Consider the following 12,689-nt stretch of genomic DNA (forward strand, 5'->3'; position numbering starts at 1 on the left):
ACACCCTCATCCTCTATCAACCCTTTTCACCTTCAATATAAACCCTATCCTACATTTTGTCATTTGAGAGCTTTTGGTGGTGTTTTGGTGCTTTGAAGAAGAAGAAGCTATTGGTGCATAAATCTAGCAAACTAACCTCCTCTCTCATCCTTACTCATATTCTGGACTTTTGTAAGTCCTCAAGATCCAAGTTTTATGTTTAGTGCCTCTAGATTTAGGCTTCTTGTCCATTTTCTCCATGATTATGAGAGTTTGAATGGTTAGGTTCCATAAAATTGGCAACTTTATGGATCTTTGGGGTCCTTTTGGTGATATATGTTCCAGATCTGTAGTTCTATGGTATATTTTGGTCTCGTGCACAAGTTTGAGTTCATTTCTTCCATGTTTTTGACCTAGAATGGAAAAGACATGCATGCCCATAAAGTACCAATTTTTATTATGCATTAGGAAAACCTTATGGAAAAGTATGAATGAATGGCCTTAACGATTAAGAACTTAATGCATTAAGAAGGCCAGAGCAGTTCTCACGACGTGAAAGATTGGCCTTCATGACGTGAGAAAGGGGCAGTCTCCGCACCTGTTTTGAGACACCACAATGTGACAAAAGCTTGGTCATGACATGGTGGCCAACTATAGGACTTTCGATTGTTGACTTTGACTTCGATCGTTGACTTTTTGACCAAGTTTGACTTTAGGCCAATTTGGGGTTTTCGGTTATAGTTTGAGATTTGGTCCTTGATTGTTGTATAGGTGACCTGTAGTGTCGGTTATTCGATTTGTGAGCAGGGCTGTTGTCTGCTAGATTGCGAGGTGAGTTTTCTCACTATACTTTGTACTATAATATGTGTCATTATGTGTAGGATGTTGTTATGTTGTAGTAATCTGTTAGACTGATAGATCTGCTATGATTACTTATGCTTGCTTGTTATTGGTTTTGGTGCATACGTCGACATAATGTGGTTGGGTTGTGGCGATACTGCTTTGTGATTGCAACATCCCAAAAATCATAGAAATTAATTTTTTTTTAAAAACAACCCATTAACCATAAAGTGTTTACACAAAAACCATTGTTTCAAAAGTATAGATCACAATCAGAGTATCCCAAAATCCAATATCATATAAATAGGAAGATGTGCACGATCACGCCTTTGCTTTCCCAAGATCATCTGAAATACATGAAACAATAAACTGAAAATTTTAAGTCAAAGCTTAGTGAGTTCTCCCAAATTACCAACACACAAACATATAACAACATGCATACTAGGTCTACAACTAACAAACTGGATTACCCCTGAGCCCACATCATGAGTTTGGCCTGCCTTCCAACCCACAACTCATGTATGGCTTCTCTCGAGCCCACAACATAAGTCTGGCTTGCCCTCCAGGCCCACAGCTTATGTCTAGCTTGCTCCTGGGTTTGTTGACTTCCGCACAAAGCAATATTACCTCAACCCAACCATACTATGTCGACATATACATAACAAATAAACATATAACTGACAAATAGATAATCATACAGATCTACAGATCCCTACCACATAACAACATCATATATATCAGGATACAAATATAACAGATCACTACAAGTCTACAACATAACAACATCCTATATATCAGGACAGATAACCTAGTGGGTCGGCATTGGTGCCTTCAACCCATAAGTATAGTGAGAAAAACTCACCTCTCAATCTGAACAAGTAGCTGAATAGGTCTTTGCTCCGAATATCAACTCTACCCGTCACCTATTAATCAAATAATGACTAGTCTCAAATACCCAATGTAACAACCCGAAATTTCTATCTTGTACACTTATTCAAATCATTCAAGTCCAGACTCGTTTTTGCTATCTTCTAACATTGTTTAGAGTCAATTTGAGAGTTCTAAACCTAGTATAACCAAGGTATAAGGCTAGGGATGAGTGTATTTGAGTTCAACACCTTTTAATTGAGCCAAACACCCCTTCATGAGGTGTGTGCGCCCGCACACATGGGTGTACGGCCGTAAACCCATCCCAATGTTGGATAAGGTGTCTAAGTCCATAACTTATTTGGTATATACTTGACCCGACCCGGCATGGTCCATTTGGGTTGCACTTCACCCGAACTATTTATGGATAATTTTATGAGAGTTATACACATATGTTTATTAATATATTATAAGTTATAATATATTAATATGAAGTCATGTTATTTAATTAGTCTTAGTCTTAAATTAATTATGAATTAATTTAGAGATTAAAAGGAAGACTAATTAGATTATGCGCTATTGGTTTTATATGGTGTGGTCTAACACTCATTTGTTAATGGGATAGGCTTATATGGAAGTCCATGGATGATCCATGGAGCTTTTAACCCATGGATCCTTGGAAAAGGAAAGGTCATGGGTTATTAGGGTTTCACCCTAACCATGTACACTATATAAGCATGCTTATGTTGCATGAAATAGCCACTAGTGTGTGTGCTTGTGTGTGGCCGAAAATTACAAGTGTGTGTACACTCTCTAAAGGTTTCCAAGTGTTTGTGGTGATTTGTGATTTCCATTTGAGGCATTCACACTATTGGTGCTTGGCTCTCAAACTCCAAGGAATCAATCTCATCAAAAGGTATGTAATCTCATCTAACTCTTTTATGTTTAAAAGTTCTGTTGGATTAGTGTCTAAGTCCATAACTATTTTGGTATGTACTTGACCCAATTATGAGCATGGTCCTTTTGGGTTGCCTTCACCATAGCAATATGTAGGATGAATTAAGGAGAGAAAGGTTTAAATATGATTTATTAATATATTATGAGAATAATATATTAAAGGAGAAATCATATTGTTTAATTAATATTAGTCAATAATTAATTATGAATTAATTTTGTGGCTAAAAGAGATTAATTAAATTTAGGGGACTGGACTGCAATTATTGGATAATTGAGTTATTGGGCTAAGGAATGCTAAAGGAATAAGGGGTGAACGAAATTATGATGGAAGCCCATCATATTTTCGTCCATGGCCTTATCCAGAAGGTTCCATGGGCTGCTTAGAGTTTAAGCTGTCCATTAGGGTTTTGACTGAAACCCTAGCAGCCCACACAAGTATATAAAGGACCCCTTAGGCTCCCAAAACGTGGACAACTGATTCTCTAGGGTTTCTAGTCGTTTTTTGGGCAGCCTCTTTCCTTCTCCTCTTCATCCAAGTTGTATATGGTGTTTGTGACTCCATTAGAGGTGCAGCACTTGATGCACTAAGCTTTTGAAGCCAATCCAAGCAAGGAATTGATTGTTATTGCTATATAACAATCAAAGGTAATTCTCTAAACCCTAATTCAGTTTATAACATGTTAGATCTAAGTTTATTAGTCTTGGATTCAAAGCATGTACAATAGAGAAACCTAGATCCAAACATTAGGGTTTGTATGAGCACATAAGATTGTTTCTTATGTCTAAAACCCATCAAGTTCCCCATGCCATATTAGATAAGTTATGAACCTTGGAAAATTATTATTTTGCATGTATTAGACAAACATAGATCCAAGGTTTATTAGGGTTGCATGCACACTTAGGAAGTGTTAGATTGCTCAAAACCCAACAGTGGTATCAGAGTCAGGTTTGCTTGTTTGATACTTGATGCAAAATAGTGAAAAAAGTTGAAATTGTTGCTGTCTGGATGATGGACTCGCCGAGTCCATGGGGGGACTCGCCGAGTTCAAGGCAAAATTCATCCTACTCGCCGAGTAGGTTCGTTCACTCGGCGAGTAGAATGATCAGAATGCAGAATTTCGACTTTTGCTGCTGGAAATGGACTAGAAACATTACCCTAACCTGTTTTGGTGTTTTAAAACTTGTTTTAGTTGGTGTAATGGTTGTTCTAATCCATTTACAATAGCATATATCAAAATTCCATGATTTTTATATGTTCATATAATTCTTGAAATTTTGATGATCATGTTCATGTTCTTATGAATTTAGAAGATGATAGGAATTATTTGCTGAATTGTTTATAATTAATTCTTGATCATTTATGTGTTTTAATGGAGTCCATAATTTGTCCTCAAGTTATGGATATCCAAAGGTCACTTTTCTTTAACACACATTTAAACACATAAGTTACATGAAAATGAAGAGTCTTTATTTTTATGAACCTTTAATTCATAAGTTATGAAATGAAAGGTTTTGGATAGTTACAAAACTTGTCCTCAAGTTTTGGAATTTGTAAAGTTTCACACACTTTAATAAACTTTAATTCCAACCCTTAGAGTTTTAATAGTTAAAATTCAACCCTTATACTATTTATAACATTAATGGTTAATTATTATATATATGTATAAGAATAAGTCGTTCTACCGTTAGTATGCCTCATTCACGAAGCCGGTCTATAAGGGGGGTATAAGGTTGTTGCCTATAAAATGGCAGCTTAATGGGTGTCCACTCTCACCCACCGCTTCCTTGATCGGTGGAGGGTCGTTAGCCGAACGGGTAGGACAATGACTTTAAATCCTCATTAAAAGTATAATGATTATTATAAAGTAACTAAACATTTTTTTTTTAATTCCCAATCTTATTTACTTTAGGAAAATGTGAACATGGTGCTAATCCATGGAATTCACACTTTGTACCTTACCAAGTCGTTGGTGGAGCGTGTGTGGTTAACCGACACACTAACTTGGACTAGTAAGGATCACGAAGGGTGACTTAATGTTTGTCATAGATCAATGGAGCGTGTGTGGTTAACCGACACATTGATTAGGTGATAATATTAAGGGCACCAAGTGAATTAGCATGGTTATTTATACCTTGTTTTGTGATCCTCGGCATCCCAATCACAAAACTTGAAGGGCACAATCGAGATTGAAACATGCCATTGAAAAGTTCAATGAATCTCAAAAGAATCTAGGAATTTCAAATCCAATTAAAACCTAATAATTCATTTTGTTTTTCATGGTGGAAATTGGTGAATCATCATTCACCTACCTTTCAAATATATTATTACTTAGATTACGACATCCCTCTTCTAAGTGTAATATATTGTGATTGGATCCTAGCCTTAATATTACATTTGGGTGTCTTATTAAGGATTCTATATATCTAATCTAAACTTGCTTTCTTCTTTCAGATGTCTTCCAACACTAATGCTTCAGGCTCTAACCCAGCTGGTTCTTTCTCTCTCATGAATCTTTGTGGGAGAGTCATCTTTGATGGTTCCAACTTCATGGATTGGATTAGGAACATCAGGATGGTTACTCGTTATGAGGACAAGGAATATGTCCTCGATAAGGAGTTAAAAGAGCTTGATGAGTCTACTGCTACTCCTGAGGAGATCGCTGAATTCAGGACACACGAGAGAGATGCTACTAAGGTGGCATGCATCATGATGGCCACGATGACAGCTGAGCTCCAAAAGTCCTATGAGGACTTCTACCCTTTTGAGATGCACCAAGACCTGATGGAAAGGTACCATCAGAGTGCTCGTCAGGAGCGGTATGAAATAATCTCCTCCATAATAACTACCCGCATGAAGGACGGTGAATCCGTCACGGCCCACATGCAAAAGATGCAAAGGTATGTGGACCATTTGCTGAAGTTGAATGTGAACTTCCCTGAGGAGTTGGCAATTGACATCATTTTGCACTCCTTACCTTCTTGTTATGACCATTTTCGTATGACATATCATATGAACAAGGAGGAAGTTACCCTCAGCAAGCTTCAAGGACTCTTGAAGACCGCTGAAACCGGTCTTAAGGGCAAGGCGGTTGTTACCTCTACTACTCCTACTCCAACATCTACCCCTGTTTTGGCTATCGGGCAAGGCAAAGGGAAAAAGAGGAAGCACCCTTCGAAGGGTACCAAGGGAAAGTCTCTTGAAGGCTCCTCATCGAAGACCAAGAGCGGTTCTGTCACTCCTTCTGCCATTCCCAATGATGCTGATTGCTACTATTGCCTGGACAAGGGGCACTGGAAGCGAAACTGCCCTAAGTACTTGCAGGATCTAAAGGATGAGAAAGTAAAACCCGCCCATGCAGGTATTTACACAATAATGTCTAATTACTCATCATATTCTAACTCTTGGGTGCTTGATACAGGATGTGGTATTCACATATGTTCTGATTTGCAGGGCCTAAGAAGAAGTGAGGATGTGGAGCACGGGAAGATAAACTTGATCATGGGGAATAGGAAGGCTTCACCTGTTTCCAATATTGGAGTTTATACTTTGTTGCTTAATAATGGGTTAAAATTAGATTTGAATAAATGTGTATACTCGTCTGAAATGGCGAGGAATATTATTTCTTTTCATGCTTTGTACAAACAAGGTTTTACCTTTTCGTTTGATAATGAATGTGGTGGTATTAATGCTTTCTTTAAAAATGTGCTTTATTTTAAAGCTTTACCTTGTGATGGTGTGTATGAAATTGTGTCGATTGTAGACAACTTAGGAAATAATGTGTTGTATATTGATTCTTCTACTAGCCTAGATAAAGCATCATTGTGGCATTGTCGTCTTGGACATGTAAACAAGAAACGCATAGGCCAACTCTAAAAGAGTGGAGTCTTGGAGTCATTCGACCTTAAATCGGATGATAGTTGTGAATCTTGTCTACTTGGAAAGATGACAAAATCACCCTTCACTGGAACTTGTGAAAGGGGTGAGGGTTTGTTGGACCTAATACATACTGATGTATGTGGGCCATTCAAAACTGCCACAAGGGATGCTAATCGGTATTATGTGACTTTTATTGATGATTTTAGTAGATATGGGTATGTCTACTTAATCAAACATAAGTCAGAAACCTTTGAAAGGTTTGAGGAATTCAAACAGGAAGTAGAAAATCAATTGGGCAGGAACATTAAGATGCTTCGATCCGATCGAGGTGGTGAGTATCTTAGTACCGAGTTCCTTGACTATCTTAAGGAGTGTGGGATTGTCTCTCAATTGACTCCTCCCAGGACACCACAGCTAAATGGTGTAGCTGAGAGGCGTAATCGAACCTTGTTAGACATGGTTCGCTCTATGATGAGTCGAGCTTCGCTACCAATCTCTTTTTGGGGGTATGCCTTAGAGACTGCCGCACATATCATTAATCTAGTCCCTACAAAGAAGGTTACCAAAACACCTCATGAGATGTGGACTGGGAAGGTTCCCAATTTAGACCACATCAAGATTTGGGGTTGCGAGGCTTTCGTGAGGCGTGAGACTCATGATAAGCTTGAACCCCGAAGTGAAAGGTGTATTTTCATCGGCTACCCACATAAATCTTTTGGTTACCTCTTCTACAGACCCAGTGAGAATGTGGTCTTTGTAGCAAGAAGAGGGGTCTTTCGTGAGAGGGAGTTTATAAGCCAAGGAGACAGTGGGAGGCAAATTGATCTTGAAGAAATTCAAGAAGCAATTGGTGAAGGAACCTCAGACACTAGCAATCAACCTGAGGAGGAAACTCCTGTTGAGCAAGCTGACAAGTTTGTACCTCCGAGGCGTTCCACACGGGTTAGGAACACACCTTCGTTTTATTATGGCTTCCATATTACTATGGAAGGTGATACATTTATCAGCGATAGTACACTGGTAAATTTGGATGAACCTAGCAGTGTTAAGGAAGCCATGGCAGGCCCGGAGTCTGCTAAATGGAAGGAGGCTATGAACAGCGAGATACAGTTCATGTACGACAATCAAGTTTGGAACTTGGTTGGCAATGTACCAGGCCGTAAAACAGTCGGGTGCAAATGGATCTTCAAGAAGAAGACCGACATGGAAGGAAAAGTGCATACTTATAAGGCTCGACTGGTTGCGAAGGGTTTTACTCAGACTCAAGGTATTGATTATGATGAAACTTTCTCGCCGGTAGCAAAGATTAAGTCTATTAGGGTTATGCTAGCCATTGCTGCATTTCATGATTATGAAATATGGCAAATGGATGTCAAAACCACTTTTCTTAATGGAAAGTTGGTTGAGGATGTGTACATGAATCAGCCAGAGGGTTTTGTCAGTGCAGAGTACCCTAATAGAGTATGCAAGCTTGAGAAATCCATTTATGGATTAAAACAAGCATCTCGTAGCTGGAATCTTTGTTTTGATGAGAAGGTCAAAGAGTTTGGCTTCTCGAGAAGTGAAGATGAGTCTTGCGTGTATGTTAGAGCTAGTGGGAGTATAGTTAGCTTCTTGGTACTGTATGTGGATGACATACTACTTATAGGAAATGACATCCCAATCTTGCAGGAGGTTAAGTCCTGGCTTGGGAAGTGCTTTGCTATGAAGGACCTAGGGGAGGCTGCCTATATCCTAGGGATAAGGATATTAAGAGAAAGGAGTAAAAGACTAATTGGACTTAGTCAGAGTACCTACTTGGATAAGGTGTTGAAAAGGTTCAACATGCAGAATTCCAAGAAAAGAGATTTACCGATCCAAAGCAATGCCAAACTGAGTAAGACTCAGAGTCCGAGTACAGAGGCAGAGATAGCTGAGATGAGCCAATTACCGTATGCTTCCGCTGTTGGCTCGATCATGTATGCTATGACTTGTACCCGCCCTGATGTGGCCTTTGCTTTGAGCATGGTCAGCAGGTATTAAGGGAACCCTAGCAAGGATCATTGGACCACGGTAAAGAACATTCTCAAGTACCTGCGGAGGACTAAGGATTGGATCCTTACCCTTGGTGGGAGTGATGACTTGAGAGTATTAGGGTATAGTGATGCTAGTTTTCAGACTGATAGGGATAACTTCCGCTCTCAGTCGGGCTGGGTCTTTACCTTAAATGGAGGGGCAATATCTTGGAAGAGTTCCAAGCAGGAGACGGTGGCTGATTCGACTTGTGAATCAGAGTATATAGTAGCAAGTGAAGCAGCGAAGGAGGCGATATGGCTGAAGAACTTCATCGGAGACCTTGGAGTTGTACCAGCTATTAAAGAACCTATGGAGATTTTCTGTGACAACAATAGTGTGGTTGCCTTAGCCAAGGAACCAAGAGATCATGACAGATCCCGACACATTGACAGAAAATATCACTTCATAAGACACAAGATTGAAGAAGGACTCCTCGTGGCAAAGAGGGTATCGTCAGATGAGAATCCTGCAGATCCCCTTACGAAGGGACTGACGAGGGTTAAGCATTTTCAGCATGCGAGGCGCATCGGGCTGAGGGACGATATTAGTTTTACAGATTAGATAGTTTTCCTGAAACTTGTAAAATGTAATCGACATTTGATGATGAATAAAATTTGTGATTTATTTATGAGTAAGGTGTTACTGTCATTGTCAATTATTTACTATTGTTTCAGTTTTGCATGTTTTGACTTCCAGAATAATTAATTTATTCAAACCTCCACAATCGGTCATACGTCGGAAGTAGGTATGAATCAAGATTGTCATGAATTGGGATTGTAGATGGATAAAGGTGTTTAGACATGGCAATGGTTGCTGCAACGTTCATGAGTACTCATAAGTTATGAGTATTGGTATAAACCCACGCTCACTTGTATCACTTCATGGAATTTATCTCGAGTGATCGTGAGACGATAATATCATATAAGTCTTCAAACCTAGAAATATGAGTTGTTACCTATGAGTTGGTTGTGCATTGATTTCACGTAAACGCATCAGTAACTTGACGTTATAAAACGTGCCTTTGTGTACAATTCAACAAGTAGTAGAACAAGCATATGAGTCGAAGTTTATCTGTTCCTTCTAGAAATAGAAGCGATATCTGGGCCCCTCGATGATTTTGTGTTGACCCATGCACCGGGCCCGGTCAGAACTAAACTGATGTGTTTAGTAAAGTTCTTTGTCAAACAAATCGGAGATCGAGAAACAACTGCCAGACAATAAGCAAGACATAGTTCCATGTGTTTGTCCGGCTGATATCATGAGAACAGAGGATTATATGATCACTTGTCTTAAAATGACGCTTCATAGTTCAACAGAGTTTTCGAGAGCTACGATTGCTGGTTGGTTCCTGAAGTTATATAGGCAAATACAGTTATTAGACTTATCCAAGTGGTAGTCTGTTGGATAAGGTGTCTAAGTCCATAACTTATTTGGTATATACTTGACCCGACCCGGCATGGTCCATTTGGGTTGCACTTCACCCGAACTATTTATGGATAATTTTATAAGAGTTATACACATATGTTTATTAATATATTATAAGTTATAATATATTAATATGAAGTCATGTTATTTAATTAGTCTTAGTCTTAAATTAATTATGAATTAATTTAGAGATTAAAAGGAAGACTAATTAGATTATGGGCTATTGGTTTTATATGGTGTGGGCTAACACTCATTTGTTAATGGGCTAGGCTTATATGGAAGTCCATGGATGATCCATGGAGCTTTTAACCCATGGATCCTTGGAAAAGGAAAGGTCATGGGTTATTAGGGTTTCACCCTAACCATGTACACTATATAAGCATGCTTATGTTGCATGAAATAGCCACTAGTGTGTGTGCTTGTGTGTGGCCGAAAATTACAAGTGTGTGTACACTCTCTAAAGGTTTCCAAGTGTTTGTGGTGATTTGTGATTTCCATTTGAGGCATTCACACTATTGGTGCTTGGCTCTCAAACTCCAAGGAATCAATCTCATCAAAAGGTATGTAATCTCATCTAACTCTTTTATGTTTAAAAGTTCCCCATGCCATGTTAGATAAGTTATGAACCTTGGAAAATTATTATTTTGCATGTATTAGACAAACATAGATCCAAGGTTTATTAGGGTTGCATGAACACTTAAGAAGTGTTAGATTGCTCAAAACCCAACACCCAACCGTACACTCTCATGTATAAATGAGAGTCTCAGCCTTCATTTACTTCTTTTCACACTCCTAAGCCAAGAAATCAATTTCTCTCTCAAGTATCATCCAATTTTTCTTCTAGATCTTCAAGTTGTAAGTGTTTCTTCCTTTGATTTGATGATTCATTACACTATCTAGTAAGTATCTATCATTTCATCCATGAAATTACTCCTTTTGTTTAGATCTTCAAGTGTTCACCAAGAACACCAAGAACACCTACTAAGTTTTTGGACCTCAAACACCCCTAAAGGCTTCTCTATTGTAAGTACCACTCCTTATGCTTGTTACTTACTAGTTATACTCCATAGAAGTCGTCCAAACCATGAACATTAAGGAGTGTATGGCCGTACACACCCCATGTGGCCGTATACCCCTTTATTTAGTACATAATGGCCTCAAACTCATGTTCTATGCTAGCACTTTATCAAGAACACTTAGGGGATGCAAGATAGAGACTTGGAATACACTTTTGACCATTTTTTACATGATCATCAAGGGTGTACGACTGTACACTCCTTGTGTGGCCGTACACACCCTTTTTAAGGTCCAAAATGGTAACAAACTTCCATTAAGGCTAAGCATTGGTCAAAACACACTTCCTAGATGCTTAACAAGACTTTAAATCACTCAATGGAATGTTTCACCATGAGTGTGCGGCTGCACACCCACTTGGGTCGTACACTCTGTCCGTACACCCACATGAAACATACCATTCTGGCCTTAGACTCCTATATGTGGCCATACCCCCATTATATGCAACCCTTGGTACTTCTAGCACTTGAATCTAAGTGTTTTCTATGTCCCAGGGTGTCTTTCCTTGCATAATTAGTTGTTTAAACCCTAATTATATACATATATGTGTCATTATATGCTTATTAGGATCCGTTGTGCTCAAGTCTTCACTTGACTCTTAGCATCCTACAAAACCGATCTTTCATTCGTATTACTCATTGCAGGTGAGTTCATACCCCCTTTAACTTATCTTTTAAATGATTTTAAATGCTTTTATGGGTGGTTGGGGGGATACAAGTTGAAACATTATAGTTATTATATCTAAGTGTGGCCATACACCCATTATATGCAACCCTTGGTACTTCTAGCACTTGAATCTAAGTGTTTTCTATGTCCCAGGGTGTCTTTCCTTGCATAATTAGTTGTTTAAACCCTAATTATATACATATATGTGTCATTATATGCTTATTAGGATCCGTTGTGCTCAAGTCTTCACTTGACTCTTAGCATCCTACAAAACCGATCTTTCATTCGTATTACTCATTGCAGGTGAGTTCATACCCCCTTTAACTTATCTTTTAAATGATTTTAAATGCTTTTATGGGTGGTTGGGGGGATACAAGTTGAAACATTATAGTTATTATATCAATCACATGTGATTAATAACTATTAAACAGACGAATTTACTATACTTCAAACTGGGTTATCAAACAAACTACTTCAAATCGTTTTACAAACTCTTTTATATGCAAAACTCCTTATTAAACTCTTTCAAACTTATATTGTCAAAATCATATCTATATAAATATAGTTATATAAGTAGGATTGAAAGGACTTAGGACTGATAACTCGCCTTATTTCCTGTTCCTTGTTTGGTTGTGGACTTAGGGTATTCGGTTGTTTGTCCGACGGTCGTTTGAATCTTAGTTATATATTACGTGTATGTATATGGATATTAAAGTTCTACATTCAGTTCAAAACCTTTGGGTAGCAAAGGTGTACAAACATGTTCATTTATACAAACAACATTACTAGTAAACTATAATAGGTATAGTTTAGGAAGTCACTACTCGTTATTACTAGAACAATGAAAATACAAGAGTCAGTTCATTCATGAGTAAATACAAATATACTATTATGAGAAACAAAGAGAACATACTATTATGAGAAACAAAGAGAACATACTATTATGAGA

This window comes from Lactuca serriola, chromosome 8 (assembly GCF_051521515.1).
Source record: "Lactuca serriola cultivar US96UC23 chromosome 8, Lser_US96UC23_V15, whole genome shotgun sequence".
NCBI classification, from domain to species: Eukaryota; Viridiplantae; Streptophyta; class Magnoliopsida; order Asterales; family Asteraceae; genus Lactuca; species Lactuca serriola.